This window comes from Octodon degus, unplaced genomic scaffold (genome assembly GCF_000260255.1).
Source record: "Octodon degus isolate 3935 unplaced genomic scaffold, OctDeg1.0 scaffold00114, whole genome shotgun sequence".
NCBI classification, from domain to species: domain Eukaryota; kingdom Metazoa; phylum Chordata; class Mammalia; order Rodentia; family Octodontidae; genus Octodon; species Octodon degus.
Genome location: NW_004524690.1, coordinates 7,844,444 through 7,853,984, shown reverse-complemented (window position 1 = coordinate 7,853,984; position 9,541 = coordinate 7,844,444). Strand labels below are relative to the sequence as shown.

The following is a 9,541-nucleotide window of genomic DNA, read 5'->3' as shown; positions in this document are numbered from 1 at the left end:
TGGCTGTTTCTCTGATTATGATCATTTGAAAATAAATTTAGCTTTTGGGATAATACAAATAATCTTAGATGAAAGCTAAGGTCATACAGTTTAGTTTCCTTGTACCTTAAGAATACAAGATACGGTGAATGTGAAGGTGAAAGTTTATTACCAAAAGAGACATATTGCTGTTAGTACCCCTCAAAATACTGCCCCTCAATTTGAGCACACTTAACATTTTTGCCACCTTCTAAAGTAGGTTTTTTTTGGGGGAGGTGGGGGGGAAGAACTTAGTTCTCTTTCCCGTCTTGCAAGATGGCAGGTAAAAAAACTGAGGAGCCAGACACTAAAGAGAAGAAACCTGAAGCCAGGAAGGCCACTGCCAGTGGCACTGGTAAGAAGGGGAAGGTAAAGGCAAGAGAGTCCAAGGAGGGGCATCCCTGCTGCAGTCAAAATGCTGTTCTGGTTAGAGGAATTGGTAGACACTCCTGATCCGCTTTGTAGAAAGGCTTTGTACAAGAGAAAGTACACAGCTGCTAAATCAAAGGTTGAGAAGAAAAAGAAGGAGAAAGCTCTTGCTACCATCACAAAACCAGTTGGTGGGGTCAAGAATGGAGGTACTCATGTGGTTAAGCTTTGAAAAATGTCTAGATACTACCCTACTGAAGATGTGCCCCAAGAGCTCTTGAGCCACGGCAAGAAACCCTTCAGTCAGCATGTGAGGAAACTTTGAGTTAGCATCACTCCTGGCACCATCTTGATCATCCTCACCGGGCGTCACAGAGGCAAGAGAGTGGTCTTCCTGAAGCAGTTGGCCAGTGGCTTGCTACTTGTGACTGGGCCTCTTAGCCTTAATCATATTCCTCTATGAAGAACACACCAGAAATTTGTCTTCACCACCTCTACAAAAATTGATATCAGCAAACTGAAAATCCCCAAATACCTCACTGATGCTTACTTCAAGAAGAAGCAGCTGTGGAAACCCAGACACCAGGAGGGCGAGATCTTCAAAACTAAGAAAGAGAGATACCAGATTTCAGAGCAGTGCAAGGTGGATCAGAAAGAGGTGGGCTCACAGATTTTAGCAAAAATCAAAGCTGTTCCTCAGCTCCAGGGTTACCTGTGATCCATTTTTGCTCTGACAAATGGAATTTATCCTCATAAATTAGTGTTCTAAATTTCTTACTAAGAACCTAATCATATAACTGATACATTTTTAATAAATAAATAAATAAAGTAGTTCTGGGGCTGGCCAGATAGCTCAGCAGACTAAAGTGCCTGCTTAGGCAGGCAGAGGAACCAGGGTTGGATCCCAGGTGTGTGGTGCCATTCCCACCCCCAAGGCACCCTGAGACATTGAGACTGGGTGTAGTGGCACACGCCTGTAATCCCAGCACTTGGGAGGCTGAAGGAGGATCACTAGGAGTCTGAGACCCTGTAGAGCCCGTACTAAATACATTAAAAAAAAAAAAAGTGAAGACAGATTTCATGTAGCAATTTCAAATTTGTTTTTTGTTTTGATTTTTTTTTTTTTTTAAATTTTAAAGAAAGGTCTATAGGGTGCTAAGGTTCTCACTACTAGATCAGACTTGTCCTGATCTCCCTGTTTACAGCCTCCCAAGAGCTGGGATTACAGGCATGTGCCACCATGCCCAGTCTCAATTGCTGTCTCAGTGCACCCCGGGGGCGGGGCTGGCAAGGCAGACCCAGTACAAATTTGTGATTTGAGAAAATTCCGTGAATTCCAGAAGATATACTTAAAACCCTCAAGAAGTAAGTTTCAAAGCATGAAATTATATCATGATAATTTCTAGTGTCTTAATCACAGACAATTTATGTCCATAGGTCAGAAAGCTGAAGATATTGAATCATGTGGAAATCAGGCATTCAGGCAGTCAAGTCCCATTTGGATTAGAATTTGCTGTCACACTCTTAATGAATGTAACTTTATTGTATTTGTTCTAGTATGTTTATTTGGTATCAAATATGAAAAGTCATCATTTAAAAACTACTTCTATCAGGAGGACTGAAGTCTGAAAGCATTGCCCATTGTATGAATTGGCATCCCCAGGGCAGGCCAAATAGCTCAGTGGATTAAAGTACCTGCAAACAGGGGCAGGGGTCAGGGGTTCCATCCCCGGGCCTACTGTGCAGGCCCCGCCCCCCAGGGCATGCTGAGATGGCAATTGAGACTGGACATGGTGGTGCACACCTTTAATCCCAGCTCTTGGGAGGCTGTAAACAGGCAGATCACTATGAATTTGATCTAGTAGCAAGACTCTGAACACCCTGTAGACACTTCCCAAAAAAATACAAAAAAAAAAGAATTGGCATCCCTGCTGAAGCTCTATAGTATGTCATTGGGAGTTTAAACTTACAAGAATTTACATATTTTCATTTAGGGAAAACCAGAGGATATAATGTGTTTACTTCATCAAGAACTCAAAGCCCAGTTTAAGGTTTAACTTGGTATAATAAACAAGTGCGACAGCAGATATATCTATTTCTCCCTCTGCTTAACTAAAATTGTGTTCCTCTAGCTCTTTAATTGCCCTGCTTTTTGTGTGTTTGGATATTCAAAGCTATGTCAAATCACTTTTGGAAGAAATTGAACTTCAAAGTCATACATAAACAGGTTATATTACAGATAATTAGAATTTTTCCACCACATCATACACACGATGTGTATCACTCCCCATTTCACCATGGCAACTGGTTCCACTACACATAGCAGTAGAAAGTGTCTGAGAACTTTACACTAAGAATGCAAGGACAATAATTTGTTCAGCTATCTGATGAAAGACCTCTAGGAGAGGAATTAATCTCTGTATTATATATGGATACACCAGGGGTTGCCTAACTTGAGTTCCAGAACTACTGTGAAACAGTTTCTTTCTTTCTTTTTTAATTTTATTGAGAAAAATTAGAGAAAAAGAAGGGCTGCAAGGACAGTCACCATCTTGTCCCTAACCTTTCAAGGTCAGTGAGGACTCAGGACGTATGAGAACCTATACTGTAACATCAGGTAACTCAGCTTTGCCCCAAATTTTCTGATCAAGGAGATTAGGGGGCCACAGAGGAAAGCGATTGATAATGTAGAGTGAGCCTAAGAAGAGTCATATGGAGAGAAAACATTCAGGCTTTCACAGAGAGCAAATCAGTCAAGCAATGGCTGTGACTCATCCACATGGCTGACACTGACAAAGGATCTACCAACTGCGGTAGAGGGTTTCAAGATAAATCCTGAGAGGATTTGACTGACCTTTTCCGATATAAAAGTTCTGGCATTTCTTGTTATATAGGTCTTGCTTTATCTTGGTCTTAACCATCCAGCAGAAAAGTATAATAATGTGGTATGAAAAGTAAAACCATATTAATATGCTGAGCTGAAAAGGGTTCAAGTCAATAACTTCTGACATTGCCAGTCCTATGGATAACCCACTACTATTATGGACTACTGGACTATATTGGATTATTTTGCTGAATTCACACACCTACAATGTTTAAATGGCAATGGAATACTCATTTCTAACAAAACTAAACAAAAAAAGGGCATAAAAATGAAAGACTATTTTGTATCTGTATATACAAAATAGTTAAGATAGATATAGAGCTACTTTCTCTTAATTCAGTGAGAAGAAAGATTTGTACTAATAGTGTTTGGACAGGATATCATGTCTGCATCTTGTACTATGAATAAGCACTATGAAGACAACAATATGCAAGGTATTAATTATTGAAACTGTCCTACTAATTGGTTTTGAAATTGTCTCACTGCTATGTGTTTCTCAATAAAATTAATAAAATAAAAAAACTTACTGAGAAATACATAGCAAGGAGACAACCTCAAAACCAGGTAGTAGGACAGTTGCAACAAAGTTTATTTCTTAAATAAATAATTGTTTCATTGAAATAGTAATTTCAAATGAAAAAGTAACATCTGTGCTGGTTAGATTGTGGAGAAGCATGAATTCTCAAAAGTCCTTCCACTGAGATCAATCCCTGTGGCTTTTTTCATGAAGCAACATATTCCAATCTTTAGCAAGTGTTTGGGATCAGGAAGCCTTGAGTCTCAGTTCTGGTGTTCTTATTCCTTGATTGTGTGACCTTGTCCTCTTTTTAAAGCCCTTTCAGCTTCATTTTTATCATCTTTACAATGGATATAATGATAATGCTAAATTTTTAATCAAGACACAGTGCTTAGTGCATGATAGTCATTTATATATTTGATCTTATTACGATTATTACTTTGAATATTATGACTGGTGAAAACAAGCAGTGGCCTTTAAGTTAAGTGTTAACCTCTGACCCAGAAACTCCACTTTTAGGAATTCTGCTGAAATAAATAATTAAGGACCGCCACGGTGACTTTTTTTTTCGGAACCGGGGATTGAACCACCACAGCGACTTAACCACCAGAACACTGCAGAATTCCAGAGTCATAATTCCAACACCAGTTGTGTGCATTGAGCTCCGGAGCTAGAAGATGCAAACTGACCCCTCAGTGGTGGCAGGTCTGGTCTGCTGGGCCTCAGACTTCTCAGATTCCAAGTGAAAAGAAGTATTTTGATAATGTGATGATTTTGATTATGAGAATAATTCTATCTGGATTAGTGAGACCATCTAAAATTCAGAGAACAAAGGCATGTTTAAAAGAACCTTGAATTTGAAAGTTTTATGGAAGACTAAAGTTTAGATTTTCTTTCAACTTCCATGAAGAGATGCTTTTAGTTGACAATAATAAATTAATAATGAGATTAGCTCCAGGGCAGTGTTTACTTGGTGTGATTTCCTAAACCCTATGTATTAAAAATCCACTAGTTTGTTTGATAAACATGCAGATTCCTGAGTCCTTGCTATGACTATTAAATCAGAATCCTGGACAGGGCTAGGAATCCTGCACTTGCTTAAACTGCCTGGAGTCGACCGAAGCTTCACTCCACTCCCAGGAGAGGAAGCGCACCCAGGAGAGCAGTTACAGGGCTCCTTAGGGGCCCTAAGGCCTTTCCTGCTATTCTCTGAAAAAAGAAACTGAGAAAGACGTGATTTTCTACAGCAAAATGGAAGAATATATTTTTATTGCACTTTTCCAGATTGCAAGAAGATGATTCAAGTGACGCCATCTTTGCCCACACCTGTTTCTGCACATGTGTGCTTACAGGGCTCTATCACACGTTCTTTCCTGAGGAGCTTCATCTGTAAAGAATGTACGTATAAGCATTCGCTTTTGGAGGGGCGCTTCGTATAAACTCTTACATCCCTCACAAAACTACGACAGCTGTTCAGCTTGGCTCTGGCCAAGGGCCTCATTTCTCTCTCTCCACTCTCTTTGTTGGAGCAAATTCTACAGCCTTAAATTTATAGTTGCAGATGAATGCAGTTGGAAGACTGGCTTTCAAAAGGCAAATATGGCCCATGTATGGCAAGCAGTCTATAAAACAGAAGAAGCTCTTCTGCATTCATTTTACTTTTCTAATTTTTCCTAACTTAAATTATTTGAGGTGACAATAAAGACATTTCATCTTTACTTTAAAGCATCATACCTCTTTTTCAACAAATTCAATTCAAAAATAAAATGAGAGCAGCACCTTGGAAACCAACAGCCGATGATTGTGGCCCTATTAACGAGTGGTGGCCTTTGTTTTGGTGTGTTTCGTAGGTATCTCCCCAGAAATCAGGTGTTAAAGATGACTGTGGCTCCCTGGAAATCAGGTGCTTATGGATGACAAAGGAGGAAGTAGCAGTTCCAAATAATATAATATTTCTTTCTTTTTTTTTTTTTTTTTGCAGTACCGGGGATTGAACTCAGGACCCTGCGCCTGCCAGGCAAGCGCTTATTCTACTGAGCTATCTCCCTGGGCCCATAAAATTTCTTAATTGTCTGATGTTCTATGTATGTCTTTCTATGCAATTTAGATATGGTAAATACATGTGTACATCTTTGATTAGTACAGTAGGACATTCATGTATATATAATTATTCTCCACATATTTTGTAAAGAGTTCATATTAATTGCAAACATAAAACTTTTGCTTTAATCAAAATTAACTTTTCTTCCATATCCTAATGTTCAAAATGTGTAAATTATCTAAAATCTGAAATCAAGTATATTTTTACACATCTTAGTTAACCTCACACTGATTAGCCCCCATTTCTTCTTCTCCCCATCTGCACACAGATACACACAAATTCTCCACATGTAAAGAGACAACCTTTTGTTAATGTAATTTCTCAGCAACTAGAATATCCTCTGTCCTCCCTCAGTTGTTATATCCAGATGCTCCAAGGAGGAGATTTCTCGTGCTTCACAAAGGACATTAAGTTTCCACATAGTGTGTACTCTCTCCCCCACAGGCAGGCAGTGGGCCAGTCTCTCAGCCTGGAAGACTAAGAAATCTTGGCTAGGGGTCAAGGTAGTAGCAAAAAAAAAAAAAAAAAAAAAGCCTCCAGGAGAGGGTTCTCCAAATAGTGCAGCTGGGAACTTGGAGAGAGAGAGTTGGTCTGGGAGGAGGGAAAAGCAGAAAACTAGAGTAGAGAAGAAGGCAGAGGATTGGCTATACAGGCTTTTGGCAGTGCAGCCGAAGCTGGCCACATGTGTCTGGCACCCTCAGCGTCAACCCCAGCACCTGCAACAGAAATCTTGCTCTTTAGGCAAGTAGGGAGCAGGGGAAGAACATTTACCATGGACTCTCACTTACAAGTTTAAAATAAATTGAATTTTATTGTTTAATGAGAAATTTAAGTATTAAAAACAAAACCCAGAATAACACCACTTGGGCATTTTCTTAAAACACCAAATAACTGTAATCATGACTGTCTTACTTTAATTGAGAAAAATCTCTGCAGTGAAACTTAAAACAGGCGCTGAAATCAGAGTGCAGGAAGTAGAAAGAGTCAGCCAAAGAAAGGCGGGCGGCACAGTTCCACTCAGCAGGCTCGTGGCCTGACCGAGGTCCTGCCAACCTCCTTATTGGAGGAAATGAAGATATGTGGACGCACTTTCGGTGTTTAATCTTCCTCAAGCCTGGGATCAAAGTATCCTGGCCTGAAATCTCTCCAACATTGCCTTGGTGTGCATGATAACCCTCCCGGCTAGGCTACGGTGACCCACTAATTCATGAAATCTCCTGCAATACCATTCACATTTCTTCACATATAGCGTGACATTGTCATGTTATTCATTGGGAAACTGTACCTTCTAGCTCTGTTCTCCATTTGGAGCTAACTTTTCAACTCATCTCTCTTCCTCCACCTGCTTCAATATGTTTTCAGCCCCTAAACAAGCCTTCTCACTCCCCCCACTTTGCCAGGATAATGCTATTCGTTCCTGTGGCTTCATTTATGATCCTTACACCCAAAGCATCCCAGATCTTCCTTTTGGAGACTTCTCTTGAGTTCCAGATTCCAGTATAGAACTGTGTGTTAGACAGCTCCTCATGGGTAGGCAGCAGTTGCACCAACGTGTGAGAAGGAGTTCACTCTGTTCCCCTCCCTCAAGGCTGTGTTCTCTACTTCAGCACATGCCAATGCTATCACTACTAACCTGTGTCGGAAACCTCGGAATCCCCTCACTCTTCATTTACACTCACAGGAGCTTTCTTCCTCCTAATCCTCCTACAAACACACACACACACACACACACACACACACACACACACAAAACAATGAGTCCTGTTTTTCTAAAATATTATGGAGCTCTATCCCGCTGCTTCTAACTTACTCCAGGCTAAATCTTCTCTTTACTCCACTGAAGCTTCCAATCGAGGCTCCTCTATCTCCTCCCTCCCACTCTAGTTTCCAGAAGAGAGGTCCAGATTGCTTTTCTGTAAACACAAAACTTACCAAGTGTCCAGCATAACGTCAGCACCTTCCAGTTGCTCATCTATTCAAATAGAAAAGTCTTAATATTTCATGAAACAGAAACTTTGTATAGTCTTCGCTGTGTAGCCTTTGTGTAGCCTTCAAAAGTTATGCTCCTCCTTCTCAACAGGATTATTTTCAATTCTTTTTTTAATTCTTTTATTAAACTACCAACCTCCAGCTCATTTTAGAGTTTCCTTTCAGTCCAGATTGTTTTTCCACCTTGAAATAAACTTGGACATTTGATTTGATATGACAACTTCTTAGCACTAGTCACAGTAAGTATTAATTCCCAAGAAGTAAAATAGAAAACAAGCATTATGGTTTGAATGTTTTTGCTCAAAATTAATCTTTATTAAATTTTATTCCCCCCCCCCCAACTTAACAATATTAACCATTTGGGCCCAGATACAGGTTCAGCTCAGTAATAACATGTGTTTAACGGAGGGCCAGAATTCAGTCCCCAGAACCCAAGGCACACTGGGGCCTGCAGCAGGAGGTCAGGCTGTGAGGACGTCATGGGAAAAGGGCTGGTGGCGATGAGCTCGGCCCCAGGGCCCTCTGCACCGTGCCTGGAGACGGCAGAAAGGGCTTCCTCCCCCACAGGACTCTGGATGCTGCAGGCTCAGGTTTGGATCCTGTGGCCTCCAGGGCTGTGGGAAAGTAAATTTCTGTCCATTAGCAATTATCCTGTGTCAGGAATTTCAAGATAGCACGGCAAATACACCAAAACAATAACGATCCAAGAAAAAGAACCAGATTCAGAAATGAGCAAAAGTCCTAAGTAGACATCTCTGAAAAGAAGACATGGAAATGGTCAACAGGTATCAAAAAAAAAAAATTGTTCAAAATCACTAAATACCAAAGAAATGGAAGTGAAAACCACAATGAGGTGGTATCCGAGGGGTTTCTGACCATATAAAAAATCTGCCTAGTCATCATGGCCACGGTGAAAACTCAGGAGCCCAAGAACGACAGCGCTCAGCCCACCTCCTCTTCCTGCAACCCACGGGAGGGCTTTCTCCTCCCTTTTTCCTGCATGGCAGCAGTCTCCCAATCAGCTCCTGACACCTCATCCTGTTTGCCCCAATCACTTTCCAAAATGTCACTCTGCCCACTTCCAAGCTCCACCTAATAAAAATCTCTAGGGCCAGCCAAATAGCTCAGCGGATTAAAGTGCTTGCAAACAGGCGCTTGCGTTGGGGGTTCAATCCTTGGGCTTGCTGTGCCAGCCCCGACCTCGGGGCGCGCTGAGACTAGGAGTGGTGGTGCACACCTGTAATCCCAGCTCTTTGTAAGGCTGTAAACAAGAGGATCACTACGAGTCCGATCTAGTAGTGAGACCCTGAACACCCTGTAGACCTTTTCCTAAAACACACACACACACACACTCTGATCTTGTCCCAGATCAGAGAGTTTCTGAATCTTCTTCCAGTAGCCGTGCACCACTGAGCAAAAAAGGCTTCCATTATTTCTCTTCTGCCTTTCATTTGTGCCAAAGGAAAAAATCTTACCATATCATCTCACACCTGTTAGGATAGCTACTGTCAGAAAGAAAAAAGAGCACTCCTTTAATCCTAGCACTTGGAAGGCTGAGACAGGAGGATCATAGGTTGAGCTACATGCACACTTGAAGGCAACCCAGTGAGATCCTAGATTTTTTCTGGAGAGAGAGAGAGAGAGAGAGAGAGAGAGAGAGAGA

The 9,541-nt window shown here is 41.1% G+C and overlaps 1 pseudogene; it reads left to right on the top strand.

Annotated features, from left to right (window-relative positions):
• Positions 1–294: 294 nt before the first annotated feature.
• On the top strand, positions 295–1,156 carry LOC105743295 (annotated as a pseudogene).
• The last annotated feature ends 8,385 nt before the right edge of the window (positions 1,157–9,541 follow it).